This window comes from Eretmochelys imbricata, chromosome 24, assembly GCF_965152235.1.
Source record: "Eretmochelys imbricata isolate rEreImb1 chromosome 24, rEreImb1.hap1, whole genome shotgun sequence".
NCBI lineage: Eukaryota > Metazoa > Chordata > Testudines > Cheloniidae > Eretmochelys > Eretmochelys imbricata.
Genome location: NC_135595.1, coordinates 1,100,305 through 1,114,730, shown reverse-complemented (window position 1 = coordinate 1,114,730; position 14,426 = coordinate 1,100,305). Strand labels below are relative to the sequence as shown.

Below are 14,426 nucleotides of genomic sequence, written 5' to 3'. Positions count from 1 at the left end.
CGCCCCCCGGGGTCCCTCCTCCCCTCAGGGACCGCCCCCGGGAATAGACCCCGCCCCCGGGACCCCCCTCTCCTCAGGGACCCCCCCACAGACCCCCCCCCGACACCCCTTCCCCTCAGAGACCCCCTCGGGAACAGACCCCGCCCCCCGGGGACCCTCCTCCCCTCAGGGACCCCCCAGGATCAGACCCCACCCCCAGGGCACCCCCCAACCCCCCTCTCCTCAGGGACCCCCCACAGACCCCCCCAACACCCCTTCCCCTCAGAGACCCCCCCCCGGGAACAGACCCCACCCCCCGGGGTCCCTCCTCCCCTCAGGGACCCCCCAGGATCAGACCCCACCCCCAGGGCACCCCCTGACCCCCCTCCCCTCAGGGACCCCCCCGGGAACAGACTCCCCCAATACCCCCTCTCCTCAGGGACCCCCAGGAACAGACCCTACCCCTTAGGGCACCCCTTCCCCTCAGGGACCCCCCACAGACCCCCCCCGACACCCCTTCCCCTCCAGGACCCCCCCACAGACCCCCCCTCCCATCAGGGACCCCCTGGGAACAACACCATCCCCTGGGGCACCCCTGACACCCCTTCCCCTCAGGGGTCCCCCAGGAACAGATCCAACCCCCAGGGTACCCCCTGACACCCCCTTCCCCTCAGGGACCCCCCACAGACCCTCTGACACCCTCTCACCTCAGGGACCCCCCTGGAAACAGACCCCACCCCCCAGACACCCCTTCCCCTCAGGGGTCCCCCACCCTGGAACAGGCCCCATCCCCTAGGGTACCCCCTGACACCCCCTTCCCCTCAGGACCCCCCCAAAAACTGGCCCCACCCCCCAGGATACTCTCCGTTGGAATGCCCCTGGGATATTTCCCCTTCCCTTCAGGCCCCCACCACCCCTGGTGGATATCTCCGTTCCCCGCACGGATCCCCCCTGGAACGGACCCCAACCCCTGGGATATTTTCCCTTCTCTTCGGAATCCCCCCACAGGAACAGACCTCCCCAGGATACCCCCTCTTTCCCTGTACCTCATGAGACATCCATCCGTTGATGGACAGGCTTCCCCCCACTACTGGGTGCCATCTCTGAGGTACCGAAAAAGGGACATGCGAGATGATGCTGAGCCCATAAAATTGGCCTGCTGGGAGTGTGTAGTGAGCGTCCCGACAGATTTCCCAGGAGAGCAACTTCAGAAAAGGGATGATCCTGAGCAAACCTGGATAGATAGCAACCCTACGCTCCTTACTCCCACAGTCCACGGCACTCTCCTACCCCCCTTCAGCCCCCAGGGGAAGGCGATTGCCTCCCCCCCAACTGGAGCCTGCCTGGGGTTGCATTCCCCCCGTACCTCAGAGGTGTGCTTCTCGCCTTCCCCTGCTGCAGGGTCCGTGCAACGTGACAGGTTAACAAGCTTTTAAAACTGTCAGATGTTTCTTGGTCTTTCTCTGGAGTCTCAGAAGTGAGGGGTCATCAGCGACACTGAATGCACTAAGGATGCAGATGGGGATCAGACATTTGCATGAATAAGAACATCCACAGTTACATCAGATAGGATCGATGTATATAAGGAATAGAATACCTCTTGGGGCAGGGTATGAGCTACACAATGGGCTTCTTTGGCCTGTGTTATGCCGTGGTCAGACTAGATGACTGTAATGCAGTGGTTCTCAAACTTTTGAACTGGTGACCCCTTTCACACAGCAAGCCTCTGAGTGCAACTCCCACTTATAAATTAAAAACACTTTTTTTTAATATTTAACACCATTATAAATGCTGGGGGCAAAGCGAGGTTTGGGGTGGAGGCTGACAGCTTGCAACCCCCCATGTAATAACCTTACGATCCCCTGAGGGGTCCCAACCCCCAGTTTGAGAACCCCTGCTGTAATGGGCCTCCCTGGCCTTAAACTCTGTCAAAGCCAGTTGCTGTGGCCTACGAGGAAGTCTACGAACAGACTGTGTTTGTAATTATCTGCTACGTGGTTTCTTGCTGCTGATCCAGAGTTCTGCGGAACAGGAACTTATATCTCCTCTGGTCCCTACCCTCTGTAATCTGGATGTTTCCTCCTTTATTGAGGTCCTGGCTGGGGAATGTTGCAGTCTATTCTCCTCCCCAGTCCCTGTTTAAAAGGCAACTTCCATCCTCCCTTCCCTGAACTTCTGCCGATAGATGCCCCAGTTCGGGATTTGCCTTTCTCCCTACCCTTCCTCTTCTGTGAGACCGATACCTCTTCTCCCAATGTACAGAGTCACACGCTGGACCTTTGACTTTTCAGGGGCAGATGGGATGAATAAATGTCTTTATGGAGGATAGGGGCCCAGCATCTTCTCATGAACCATCCCTGGGGTTCAGAGAGAGTGTCATGAGATTTCAAAATCTCATCACACAAAGCACATTCTAATGATTTGGCATCAATGTGTCATAATGTTTCTTCAAAATGTTATGAAATAGCCAGGAGAAATGTAGGCCTGTAAACTGGGCCTGTACTCAGCCTGAGGGATCAGACAGGGAGCAGCCTTGGATCTAGTGCTGGATACGAGGTTCAGTCCAGCCTCATGTATTAAATAGCGGTATAGCCCTGGGTATTAGAGTGGTTGCTCTCAGGTTCATCCTTCTCTGTGGGAGCCTGCTTTACTGAGAGTGATAATGTTGGACTGGAAAACTGGGTTATCTCTTGAGTGTTTTTTGAAGAGGGCTATGGGAATGTTCAATATTCCGGAGAGCGTAGCTCTTCCCTTAGACAATAAGTGTGTTTTACTTATAGGTGTCATCCATTAGGGCAAGAAATAGACATCTTGGCAAGGGACCATTTCACTTGTGAGTAGCACGCACTCTTCTCTTTAATAGCGCACACTGGCTACAAGACGGCTTTAGGAAGAATGCACTTTCATGAATATTTTATTTACTGCTGAATTGAGTGAATCCTAATATTGAGGGACAGCCCAGAGGAAAATGGCATCCGGGCCTGACCTGCCTTACTCCTCAATAGACAAAGAAGCAAGATTAAAGTTTTGTGGATACCCAACTGCCTTTAACTTCCAGCCAGACATCTGCTACAGAAGGGAAGAAGGGACCCCACTTCAGCATCTCCACTGGAAGGGTTGCGTAATGGTCAGTCTGGGAGAGGGAAAAAGTAATAAGTGCAGGCAGCTAATGAGGATTCTCCCTTGAATTAGCTGGTTGAGTTGCTAGTTTTGGATTCAAGGGCCCTCTGACCTTGCATTGCATTGCCAGCGATGTTAGTAGTCTGCAAAGTTCAGAATGTCCCCAGCTCCAGCTTCAGTATGAGTAAAGGCTGCTCACGGCCTAGGTTAGAGGCAACAAAGTATTCGACGGGAAGGTGCTAATGAACTGTCGGCTATCTCTAATTTCTATGGTTCCCGCTCTGCACTGAGCAGAGAAGAGCTGATGCTGCTGATTTCAGTTCTTAATAAAATTTCTATTTGAAAAAACAAAACAAAATTAACCACCCCATCATTCTTTTCCCCATGTCACTTTCCAGGAACATGGAGGCGGACTCATCCATCCTGATTAAAAAACAGCTTCATCCCTCAAATACTGCGGATTCTCCATCTCATAAGGTGAAACCCCTCTTAATTGTATTAGTATGAAAACGAGTGGCATAGAACAGATTGTTCGTGTCTGTTGCGTTGTTTCTTTCCTGTAAATAGTTGTATGTAATTTACCATCTGGCAAGGAGATCAAAATATCTAGACAGCAACTACTTTGAACACAAAAAGTAAAGGAGTACTTGTGGCACCTTAGAGACTAACCAATTTATTTGAGCATGAGCTTTCGTGAGCCACAGCTCACTTCATCAGATGCATACCGTGGAAACTGCAGCAGACTTTATATATACACAGAGACTTTGAACACAGTATGAGTAGCATAAAGTGTCATGGTGTAAGGTATGGGTTTTCCACCTGAAGGGTAAGGTGGTCAGTGTAATGTTTTTGACACCATGTCATGTTGTTGTTGGTTTGCATGGGTATAACTGGTAGGCAGTAGTTGCACCTCACAAGTAATTCAGACAGAGAAGGTAAAGCCGCAGTTCTGCATTGTGTGTGGCTGGACCCCACACCGGAAGCTCAGGAATCCACTGCGTGGAGCTCATTGCAGGACTGGGGCCTGAGGCAGCAAGCAGACTTTACTGGTAGCTTCGAAAAAGAATTGCATTACAGCTAACAGTGAGCTTTTTCCTAAGCACTGACAGCATTTTCATTCAGTTTAATAGAACTTGTATGACTATCTGTAGGAGCTCCGTTTGGTGATCCTGGTAAATTGCAGTCAGCACCCTCTGGGCAAGTCATTAATGTGTCCTTAGTATGACTGTAAAAAAACCAGTCATATAGAAATGTAAATGTAATGAACCCATCATTTTTAGACTTGTAACTCATAAGGGCACATTGATGCCCCAATGCTGTGAAGACTTACATGTGTATTTAACTTTGCCACCAGGAGTAGTTCCACTGATTTCATTTGGGACCATGCACAGTAGTAAAGCTAAGCAGGTGCATTAGTCTTTGCAGGATCGGGACCTTGTGCTTTAGACCCAATGGAACTCATTCTCTTCCTTGGCATAAAAAAATGAAAGCGAAGATTCTCATGTGACTCGAGGGGCTGGGGATCTGAGACAGACACCACGTATCATGAGACTCATGATAAAATTACAAGAATTGGCAACACTGGCAAGTGAGGGGTAAGATGCTCCCCTTCTGATGTGGGGGGAGGGGTAGATGGAGCACTTCACACCCACTTTGCACTGGTGTAAGTCACTCCACAGGATGCAGGGCAGGGAAGACTCAAGCCCTAGATCTGTTCAGTTTTTTATTGCTCGTGATCATTCTGTAAATTGAAACAATCTTGATTAATTTAGTGCTTATTTGTTATTCTTAAACCCAACAGAGCCTCTCTTTCCCGCACAGGAATGATCTATAGTCTGCCTTGGAATAATCTATGCTAGGAATTATGGGGCTATAGATCATTATGCAATGTAGACATTTACATGCAACGAGTTTCAGCTAATCAATGGGAGCTCATCCTTAGGTCTCCTTATTTATGGAAAATTGGCTGGATTCCAAACTCCCTTCAATAGGAATGCGGCTCACTGCTCTGCAGATTGCAAGTTGCCAAAGTCACATCTTTAATAACTGCCGTTTTATCTATTTAATTTTAAAAGAAACCTTAATACCCTGTTTTGGAGTAGCAGCCAGGTTAGCCTGTATTCGCAAAAAGAAAAGGTGTACTTGTGGCACCTTAGAGACTAACAAATTTATTTGAGCATGAGCTTTCGTGAGCTACAGCTCACTTCATCGGATACCCTGTCTGCATCCTGGAGTTGTAACGACAAACACTCACTTGTTGTTTGGGAACGGGCTGGGCGAGTGAGTTTATACTGGAGATAAGGAGCTTGCCTGGGGCCAGTGTTTAATAACTGATTAATGGGTCGGAGTACAGAGAAATGTGGGCACGGTATAGTCACTGAGTCAGTAATTACGGTGGGCTGTTTGGCAGCCCTCGCAAACTGGTTGACATTGCTGAAGCACAGGAAGATGACGTGCTTTCATTTCATGCTCTGCATTATCTGCTGAGATTCAGCAAGTGCACCCGGCCGAGGGGGACATGGGGCTCAGTCAGCTCTTGGCTCTGTGAGGGTGGGGGATCCGGGGCTGGTTTGCTGTAGCTCTACAAAGTGCTTCTTCCCTGCATAGTCCTTCCTCCTGGGAGATGGAGAGCTGGGTCCAAGTTGTTTGCTCTCCTAAAAGGTTGCAGAGAGCTCTCCAGAGGCCACACGGTGGCAGCATTTGCTCAAGAAGCAGCTAGGCAAGGAGATTCTGGAACCTGCAGCTAGGGTCTGATTGCGATGTATTGCTTTTCTCTGTAGCACATGTCCCCCATCCAACTTTCTGTTCTAAGGATAGTTCTAGTACAAGGCTGCCATTCCCACAGAGCTTCATTTTAAACCGCTTTCAAGGACACTGGAACCTCCACTCTCTGCTCCTGACGCCAGCCTGTTCTCACCAGGCAGAGAAGGGCTGGTGGCCTTGATTTGTAGTGGCCCTTCTTTTTGCTCCCCTAACCCAACAGCCTATGTTTTTATTTAAGATGAATGGATTTCTGGGGTGGGTGGTGCTGGATTAATAGCCCTGGAGTCTCCTCGTTACCCATGGAACAGGTACAAACTTCTCCCACGCCCATGCACTGTCTTTGCACTGGGTGGGTCAGCTCAAGATAGGATCAGTTCTGGCCTCCTGGCAGAGGCTCCCAGCGAGAAGTAAGGGGGTTTTGTCACATAGCGCTAAAAACTAGACTGATGACACTCCTTCATTTCACATAGACCCCACAACGGGTAGCACTGGCTTCCCTTGGGGTCCATGCAAACCAGTGACCTAGACTGGAAAGTCTCTACATCCCATGTGCCTTCAGTTCCCCTTTACATTTTTTTCAATATTTGTTGTTGTTGCTAAAAGCCTTGTGACAATATCACAGTGTGTGAGTGAACAGACATCCATCAGGGTGTGTTAAAGACGGTACCTTTGTTCCAACATGAGCATGGGACGATTAACAATCCTGCCAAGCAAAGTGTCACTGGTACAAGTCCATTACATTAGCACAAGACACTAGTGAAATGATAGGTGAATGAGCTGGTATGGACCATTAACCAAACAACGTGTAAACTGACTTGTGCACGTGCACTAGGAGGTAGGTTGCACATGGCAATGTACCACCTGGTCTGCTTGTCCTGTGCATGAAGAAGGCTGCGTCTCCCTGGGTCTGTCATGAGGGTTTCTGCTGCTTTGTCAGAACTGCTGTTTCCGCACCGGAGGGGAGAGGGTTTTCATTCCTAAAATGTGGCGGGAAGGCAGCTCACTTCCACCTCCTTGTCCCTTGCTAATGTCTAGAGTGGGGTGGGTTTCCAAGCTTTCTGGTGGGTCCCAGAAATGAGCTGTATTATCTGGGGCATTGCACACGCTGTTCCTTTCAGGATTTCTTGCTGTTGAATGAATGATTGAACCTGAGCTTTGATAAAACTGAGGCAGCTGCCGTGGCTGTTCTCCAGGGAAATGTCAGCAAGAATTACGCATCTTGCTAGCTCTGGGTGTGGGGAGGGAGGGAAGCCAGGCTCCGGGGAGAGCAACCATGTCTGTCCAGCTGTTGGTTACACACTTGCCTGGTCCGACAGCGTGATGACATTCTCACATTTGCACAGCTTGCCTTTAGTCTATTAAAGTTGTGCCATTGCAAAACAGGTGCGGATGCTGCAGGGGGATCAATGTCAGGAGCTGAAATCGAGGAGCTCCCCCATCAGCTATAGCAGTGGAATGTGTTAGCATCCTTAGGGCTGTTCCACAAGGCAGGACGTCTTAGTACAAAGAGGCATCGGAACATTTTGATTCTCAGGCAGTATCCCTGGCTGACCAGGCATCGGAACATTTTGATTCTCAGGCAGTATCCCTGGCTGACCATCCCTTGACGTATAACACCGGCTAAGCTGCAGGCATAGCCAGATCCAGCTTGGGGTGTTCTGCAGGGCAGGCCAGGGCTGTCCTTATCTGGAACCCAGAAACGCAGGGATGCCTAATTGAATTTAGTCTGTAGCATTTATAGGATGCCAGTCGTTGTAGTAAGTAGTTGGCATGTCCTAACCCGCAGTGTGCTATCGTGAACCATGATCCCAGGCCATGCTATGCGAGGGGGACTGTAGTCATGCTGGGCTGCCCTTCGATTTTGAAGAGGAGGGTGCCCCATTTTTATGGAAGTCAGGTGTGGGCCTCAGCATAGGCTGCTGGTGAAAATATTTGTCACCCCACATCGTCCGCTCCTGGCCTGTGGGCCTGGGTCCTGCTCCGGCCTCCTGCCACTCAGATTTGGAGGCGCCCGCCACAGTGGCATTTGGCATGTATGTCTGTGTGCAGGTGAGGCCCTGCCCCTGGGGGAGGACCTCACCTGCCCCTGGGGGAGGGCAAGGAGTCTCCTGCCTCCCCTGGGATTCCTTTCCCCTGCACAATCACCTGAGGATCTCCCTGCTTTCCCTGGGACTTTCATCCTGTCCCACCAAACCTTCCTGGGAAGTGCAGCTCAGGCCCCTACCGGGATTCTACCCACCAGGAATCCAGCGTGCAGGTGGGGCCCTCCCCCCGCTACACCCCATGCCCTCCCTGGCCCTGGCAGATATGGGCATTACCTGCTGAACTGGGCATCCACGTGGGCAGCAGGGTGGCTCAGAAAACAGACGGGGGAGGCTGAGCCCCCTCTAGCCCTAGCCACCTGCTGCCTATGGGCCATGGGCTCCTGGCCCATGGCCGGCCCGGGTCTCATTTGGGGATAACATGGAGGCTCTGCGATGGCAGTAGCTGTACTGTCTTGGTGTCCCAATGGCTAAGAAGACCTCTGCTCATCTGGGCCAGCTGGATACCACACTATTTAGTGCTGCTGCTTTCCACGGCAAAGGAAAGAAGCTTTCATGCTGTTCCAGAACATTCTGTCCCAGTTGAGCTCTGTCAGGCTGTCGCTCAAAAGCATAAGCACCAAGCTCAGGGCAAACTGGTAAGAGCCAGGGCACAAACCCCAGATTGCCTGGGAGTTCTATACTTAGATTTCACCAACAAATTATCAAGCGTAAACTTTCCAGGCACCATAACAGCCTAAATATGGAGTCACTGGCCGTCCCCTCGGGTCCTCTGCTCTGTCACGCCACCTACCTTTGTGAGAGATGGTCCCTTATACCAAGTATCACAACAATGTTCAAGTTGCTCCCAGGCCCCAAAGACCAGTCACCTGCCCTAGGTCGGTTGCACTTTAGAGCTCACACCAAAGACAACACTTGCAGCCAATCCTATAATAAACTATGGAACGATTTGTTATACAAGAAAAGGAAACAAGAGTTCTTTACGAGGTTAAAGCAGGTAAACATAGAGAATGAGTTCCAATGTTAAGCTTCAAAAGGTACTAAAAGCTTCTATAATAAGCAAGCTCTGTTTTCCTTTAGGGCTAGTCCAGGCTAAGCTTGGGAGAGCTGTTGCTTATGTCTAATAATCCTTACACCCCCGGAGTCCAAGCACATAAAGATGCAGTTCCTCCTTGTTAGGGGCTTTTTTTCCCTTTCCCCCTTTCTGCTTCCAGTTGCAAACTCAGCTGATGGAGGAATTCACTTGCAAGGGGAAGAGGAAAGGTAAACAACAGACTTTGGTCCCTTTTAATGTTCCACTCTGGTTCGTCTGGCATTGAGGGGCCTTCTTGGTCGGGCAGGACAATGAGACCCATTGGAGGCTAGCATTTCACGCTGGTTAATGTTTCTCTCCTGTCTGGTGATTTACACAGTTGCAAAGGCTTATGATACAGATGTTCAAATCTTACTGTGCAGTGTGGGATACAGACGTTGTAAGTGAGATTAATGCAGACAGCAGCTCACAAGTGTTCAATAAAGTCTAAACACGAAACACATTCTTATCATTCTAATGCCTGTTTTAACACTGCTAACACAGAGGTGAGCCAGACTGTGTATTTGTCAGTGTTCAGTGGAGACATGGGGAGCTTGGCATGGCTGGCACCAGGTCTGCCAGCATCACAGACTCCTCCTTGTAATATCCAGGCCCACTGGGCAATGGCCTGGGTGCGTGTGCATCGGATAGGAGGTTGAGTGGGGCTCCCTGGGAAGGTGTCATTGTTCTGCAGGAAGGGTGGCCACGCTGTTTCTCTGGCAGCACCGGTTATTGGGGGGATTGGTGGTGAAAAGTGGGTCAGTGTCGCCCCTCCGGATTACTGTACCTGACACAACAGTTCCCGGAAGGTGAATCAGTTACACTAATGACCCTCCCTAATCCCAGACTTCATTCAGCTTTCCAGTGTGTGTCAGCGTATGCTGCATTAATATTCCATCCTGCATTTAGTCTTGAGCCATAACCGTTCTCTCAGGCTCCCCTCCTGCCGTGTGCAGGACGATCTGGCGGAGGAAGAGCGTACTCTGCATTCAGAGAGACTGAAAGGGAGGAGTTTAAAGTGAGCCCTGGAGTGAGGATGCTTCTGACCAAACCTGAATCTTTCTCAGCGTGACCTTCTCTGCTTTGCCAGCGGCACCCCACAGCTCCCTTCTCCAGGCTACTCTTTATGGTTTGGACACCTGCCCAGGCTGCTGAGCTAAGGATACATGTCTGCTGTCATGCCTACAAGGAAGTGAGATAATAACAAACCAAAACAAAACTCCTTCCTTCCAGATTCCTGATGTGACCTGTCTTATCTGTGCACCTTCTGGACTGTCAGCTCTTTGGGGCAGGATCTGTCTGACCTTTGCTTACAGATAGCTATGCCACTGGCCGGAGACTCATCCTCAGGGGTGTGCCTCTTTGATTGCAGTGCTGCTACCCTGGGGGAATGCAGCTCACTGCTCTTCCCTCCTGTTCTGAGCTATCTGCCAGGGGCCCAGCACCATCCTCATTTAAATCTGCTTCAGCCCAGCAGGGAAGACACCCAGCTCTGAATTTACCCAGACTAGCCACAGTATTTGCCTGGTATCATCTTGAAGCTCAGCTGAGTGGATTCCCCCCACCTGCCCCATCATATTCCTCAAGAAACTTCAGGAACCTCCTTGAAAGGCCAGGAGATAGGTGGCCCTCGTCTCTTCACTTGTTCATGTTTATGTAGCTCTGGAGAGCCGAGAGACGGTATAATGCGTTTGTCTAGCAAGTGAAACACTAGTGCATCTGGGCCTCTGAAAGGGCGTCCCCACATAAAGGAGTAATTTCTGCATCCCCTGGGAGCCTATTACACCTTGCTCAGGACTCCCTTATTCACTACAGATTATCATTTTATAATGATAAAGCCAACAGGAGGAGCCGAGACGTGGATCAGACAGTGATCTGTGCAGATGGAGAGGCAGGGATGGAGATAGAGATGATAAACGGATAGAAAGATAGCTGTTTGCAAACCTCAGAGACTATGTACAGTACTGTAATTGGATGGCCGGAGCTGATTTCTTTGCATACAGCATTTTTTAATCTGAGGGAGAGAGATAGAGAGAGAGAAAAATATGTATTGTTTCTTTCATGACTTCCCTGGGGCAGCAGTGGCACATTGAGGGAAAAGAGAAGGAGAAGAAAAAATAGAGGCACCAGGTGGCTGAATTTCTAGCAGCCTAATTGATTTCTCTTTAATGAGTATAAAGCCTGTTGCTCCTGACCAACATCCAGTGCCAGCTTCAGAGCAAGCCGCGTCCTCCAACGGCTTTGGGGTGGCTTGATGTGTGTCTCGGGGAGGCAGGGGTCAGAGCTGGCAGGTGGAACGTTGCAGGATTAAGGACACCAGTGTGGAAGTGGGCTTGTTCCGACACAGGAGGAGGGGTCATTTTGCCGCCGGCTGCTTGTTGTTCTCCACCATTCAGTCTATCTGGTCTGGTCTGGTCTGGTCTGATCTGTTTCCTGCAAGAGGTTGACCCAGGTGCCCAGAGCAGATTCCTTTTATCCCCCTCTCCAAAGGACCTCTCTCTCTCAGGCTTGGTCAACACTATGAACGTACATTGGTGGAGGCCCGTCTATTGAGGTGTGAGAGAGAGAACTACACCGACTTAACCCCGGGTGGAGCCAGCACTAGGTCAATGGAAGAATTCTTCTGGCAGCCTAGCTGCCGTCTCCTGGGGAGATGGATTACCCACGCTGGCGGGACAGGCCCTCCTCGTGGGATAGGGAGTGTCTGCACTGAAGTGCTACAGCAGCGCTGCTGTCGCGATTTGAGTGTAGACGTAGCCTTATGACTCTGGGAACTGGGCAGATCCCATAGGACTTGCATCTGAATCGCAATTTTCTCTACATGCTCCTCTCCCCATCCAGCCCTCCAGTTTTTTTGCTCAGAGGGGTCCTGAAACTTTTGTCTGCTGTAGCTTGTGGTGGCAGGCTGGAGAAAGCAGAGAGCCCCTGCTCTGAAGCAGAGCACAAGAGGAGAGGCAGCTCCGAAGGAGGAGAGGGATGGACATGTTGAAAGGAGCTTAGTGAAGGACAGAAAAACGTGATTTCTTTTAAATCCAAGGGCCATGCTCTGCTCTGGTCAATGCTGATGTAAATCTGGAGAGACTCCAGCTGAATCACTCCAATTTACTCCCGTGTAACTGTAATCAGCACAAGCTGATTCATTTGCCTTACTGTGCCTGTGGCTGTTACCTTACTGTCTGCCAGTAATCATTCGGTGTCAGGGGGGCCAATGCGTGTATGCGACCAGGTTCATTGGAGTCAGGAGGTTACTTCTGCTTCCACTGCAGTCCATGGAGAGCTTTCTGCTCATCCCCCACCCTCAGCAATATCCAATGTGATCTTCTATTTCTCTTCAGTAGTGGGAGGAGTGTCTCTGTTCTTGGTGGGTGCAGAGATGCATCATGCACCCATTCCATCGCCTGCAAGGTGGGGGATCCGAAAATAACTGCATTAGTCATGGCAGTGCCTAAAAATCCCTGACTCCCCGGCGCAGCGAACGGGGCCTGCCTACCTTAGTCCCGCTGCACTTCTTTATGAAGGATTTCCCAGTTACAGCAAGGTGCTGTGACACAGCTGTGCTCTGGCAGGTAGATTACCTCTGTGTCCAACCATCATCTTAATATTTCACCAAGGGGGTTGTGTGGGGTTTCTGCCAAAAGCTAAGAACTGGCTGATTGTCTTAGTTATGAGAGGGGTTTGTACGGGAAGCAGTTTTAGAGCTGTGTAATGTGCAGGATATGGTGTTCCAAATCGGTTTGGTGTAAACCGAGCACCTAAGGAGGGGGAGCCTGAGAACTGACCCAATCTACATGAGAACCGTGGATAGCTATCTACTGAGCTATTTGGTGTTTACTCTCTTGGCCAGATGCAGGCTTTGGTATGTGCCAAGACAAAAGAACCCCAATAAAAGTCTCTGAATGGGGAGCCCTGGGTCCTGGGACAAGAGTCTATAACTGTATAAGAGAAGAAGAAAGAGGACAAGGGGAATCACTCTGCCAGGGGGGTTGTCTCATCAGTGGTGAATCCCAGCTTGCTAGACTGGACAAGCACCGTTTAGAACTTATTTGGGTGAGAAATACCGAATGAGCCAGGAAAGTCACTGGTTACTAAGTCCAGGCTATAAACTGAGTCTTACGTTCCTTTTACCTGTAGCCTTAACGTTTCCAGATCCTTAGGCTGGCTTATGTTGGAATCTCTCCCTCGAGCTCTGTTCAACCAACGCCAGGTTGGTTTTACTCTAAACCTGCCAAAGTGCCTCATGCTAAGGAGAGCGTCGAACTGGGGGAAAACCCGTGACCTGGGTGCCCTGCTTCCCCAGAGGCAGCGAGTTGGTGCAGCTCCCTCCTGCTGTGAGTAGGGGGTAGTAATTCTCCCCGAACGCCTCGGGTAACCCCAAAAGTGACAGATAGACACACTTTCTCTCTCTGTGTCCTGGAAAGGAGACCTTAGCACAAGAACAGCATCTCCGCCATAGTGAGACAGGCGTTAATACTTTATATCCTGCCCTTGCGGACTGATTAATAAACCTTTGCTCACATGATCACTCTGCCGGTGGTGGAGTGTTCAGGATACTAGCCTCGGGCTTTCAAGACTGTGAGGTGCTCAGGTACTCCAGGAATGAGGCCATATCTAGCCAGAGGAATAGCTCACAGGAGAGGTGAGTGCTGGGAGTTTTGAAAAGGAAAGTTGTTGCAGTGGGTACAGTTTTATGAGGTTGCATTTAGCTTCCCTGAAGCATTGTATTGTTACACGGAAGGTCTCCGGCTTGCCATCCTATCCTGCCATACCAAGAGCTGTAACAACAAAGAGATGTTTTATAAGGAGGGTTTTTATAATTAATATAGAATTAGAAGTGAGACAAGAGTTGTCGAAAGGACTGATCAGTGTGAATCTGAAAGAGAATGAAAATTAGGGGAAGGGGGGCGCTTTCGTTTTGAAAGATGTCTTCAGATGGGCTTTGATTTTGCAAAACCCAAACCCAGGAGCAGTTTGGAGCCAACCCATCAAAGCTTGAGGGGGTTCATCTGTCCCAGCAGTTTAAAGTTGCCGGTACTAGAAAGCCCCCGATGTTACAGTGACCTACCGTCATATGGGAGAACAGGGAGCACTTACCAGGTGGGCGATCCTGGCACCGCAGTTAGGCAGAAACCACTGGTTGAGACACACTCAGTTCTCCTTGCAGCCTGGAATAAACGGCCTGTGTGATCTGGCCCAGCTTGGTGCTGAGTTGGAGTCTCCTGTCTTTGCAGGGCAGTTCTTTGGTGCAGGGAGCAGCAAGCCATCTGCTCACAAAGTGTGAGATGGGAGTACGCTGACTGAATTAGATTCTGAGTTGGAGAATATCTTTAGCATGAACAAAGCTTTTGTTCTTTCCCTTGGGGCTCGTCATTTTCTTATGCTTTGTGGGGGGCCTCTTAGAACAGCGCTGTTAAGAAAAGTACAGATCTTTGCAAAAATCCAACTGGAGGAAC

At 50.2% G+C, this 14,426-nt stretch overlaps 1 long non-coding RNA gene across 1 annotated transcript in view; it reads left to right on the top strand.

Annotated features, from left to right (window-relative positions):
* Positions 1-3,405: 3,405 nt before the first annotated feature.
* LOC144279759 (uncharacterized) overlaps positions 3,406-14,426 on the top strand; it is a 44,746-nt gene continuing 33,725 nt past the window's right edge. Inside the window, exon 1 of the long non-coding RNA XR_013348694.1 lies at positions 3,406-3,576. This is a non-coding gene — a long non-coding RNA (uncharacterized LOC144279759). The remainder of the gene's footprint in view (positions 3,577-14,426) is intronic.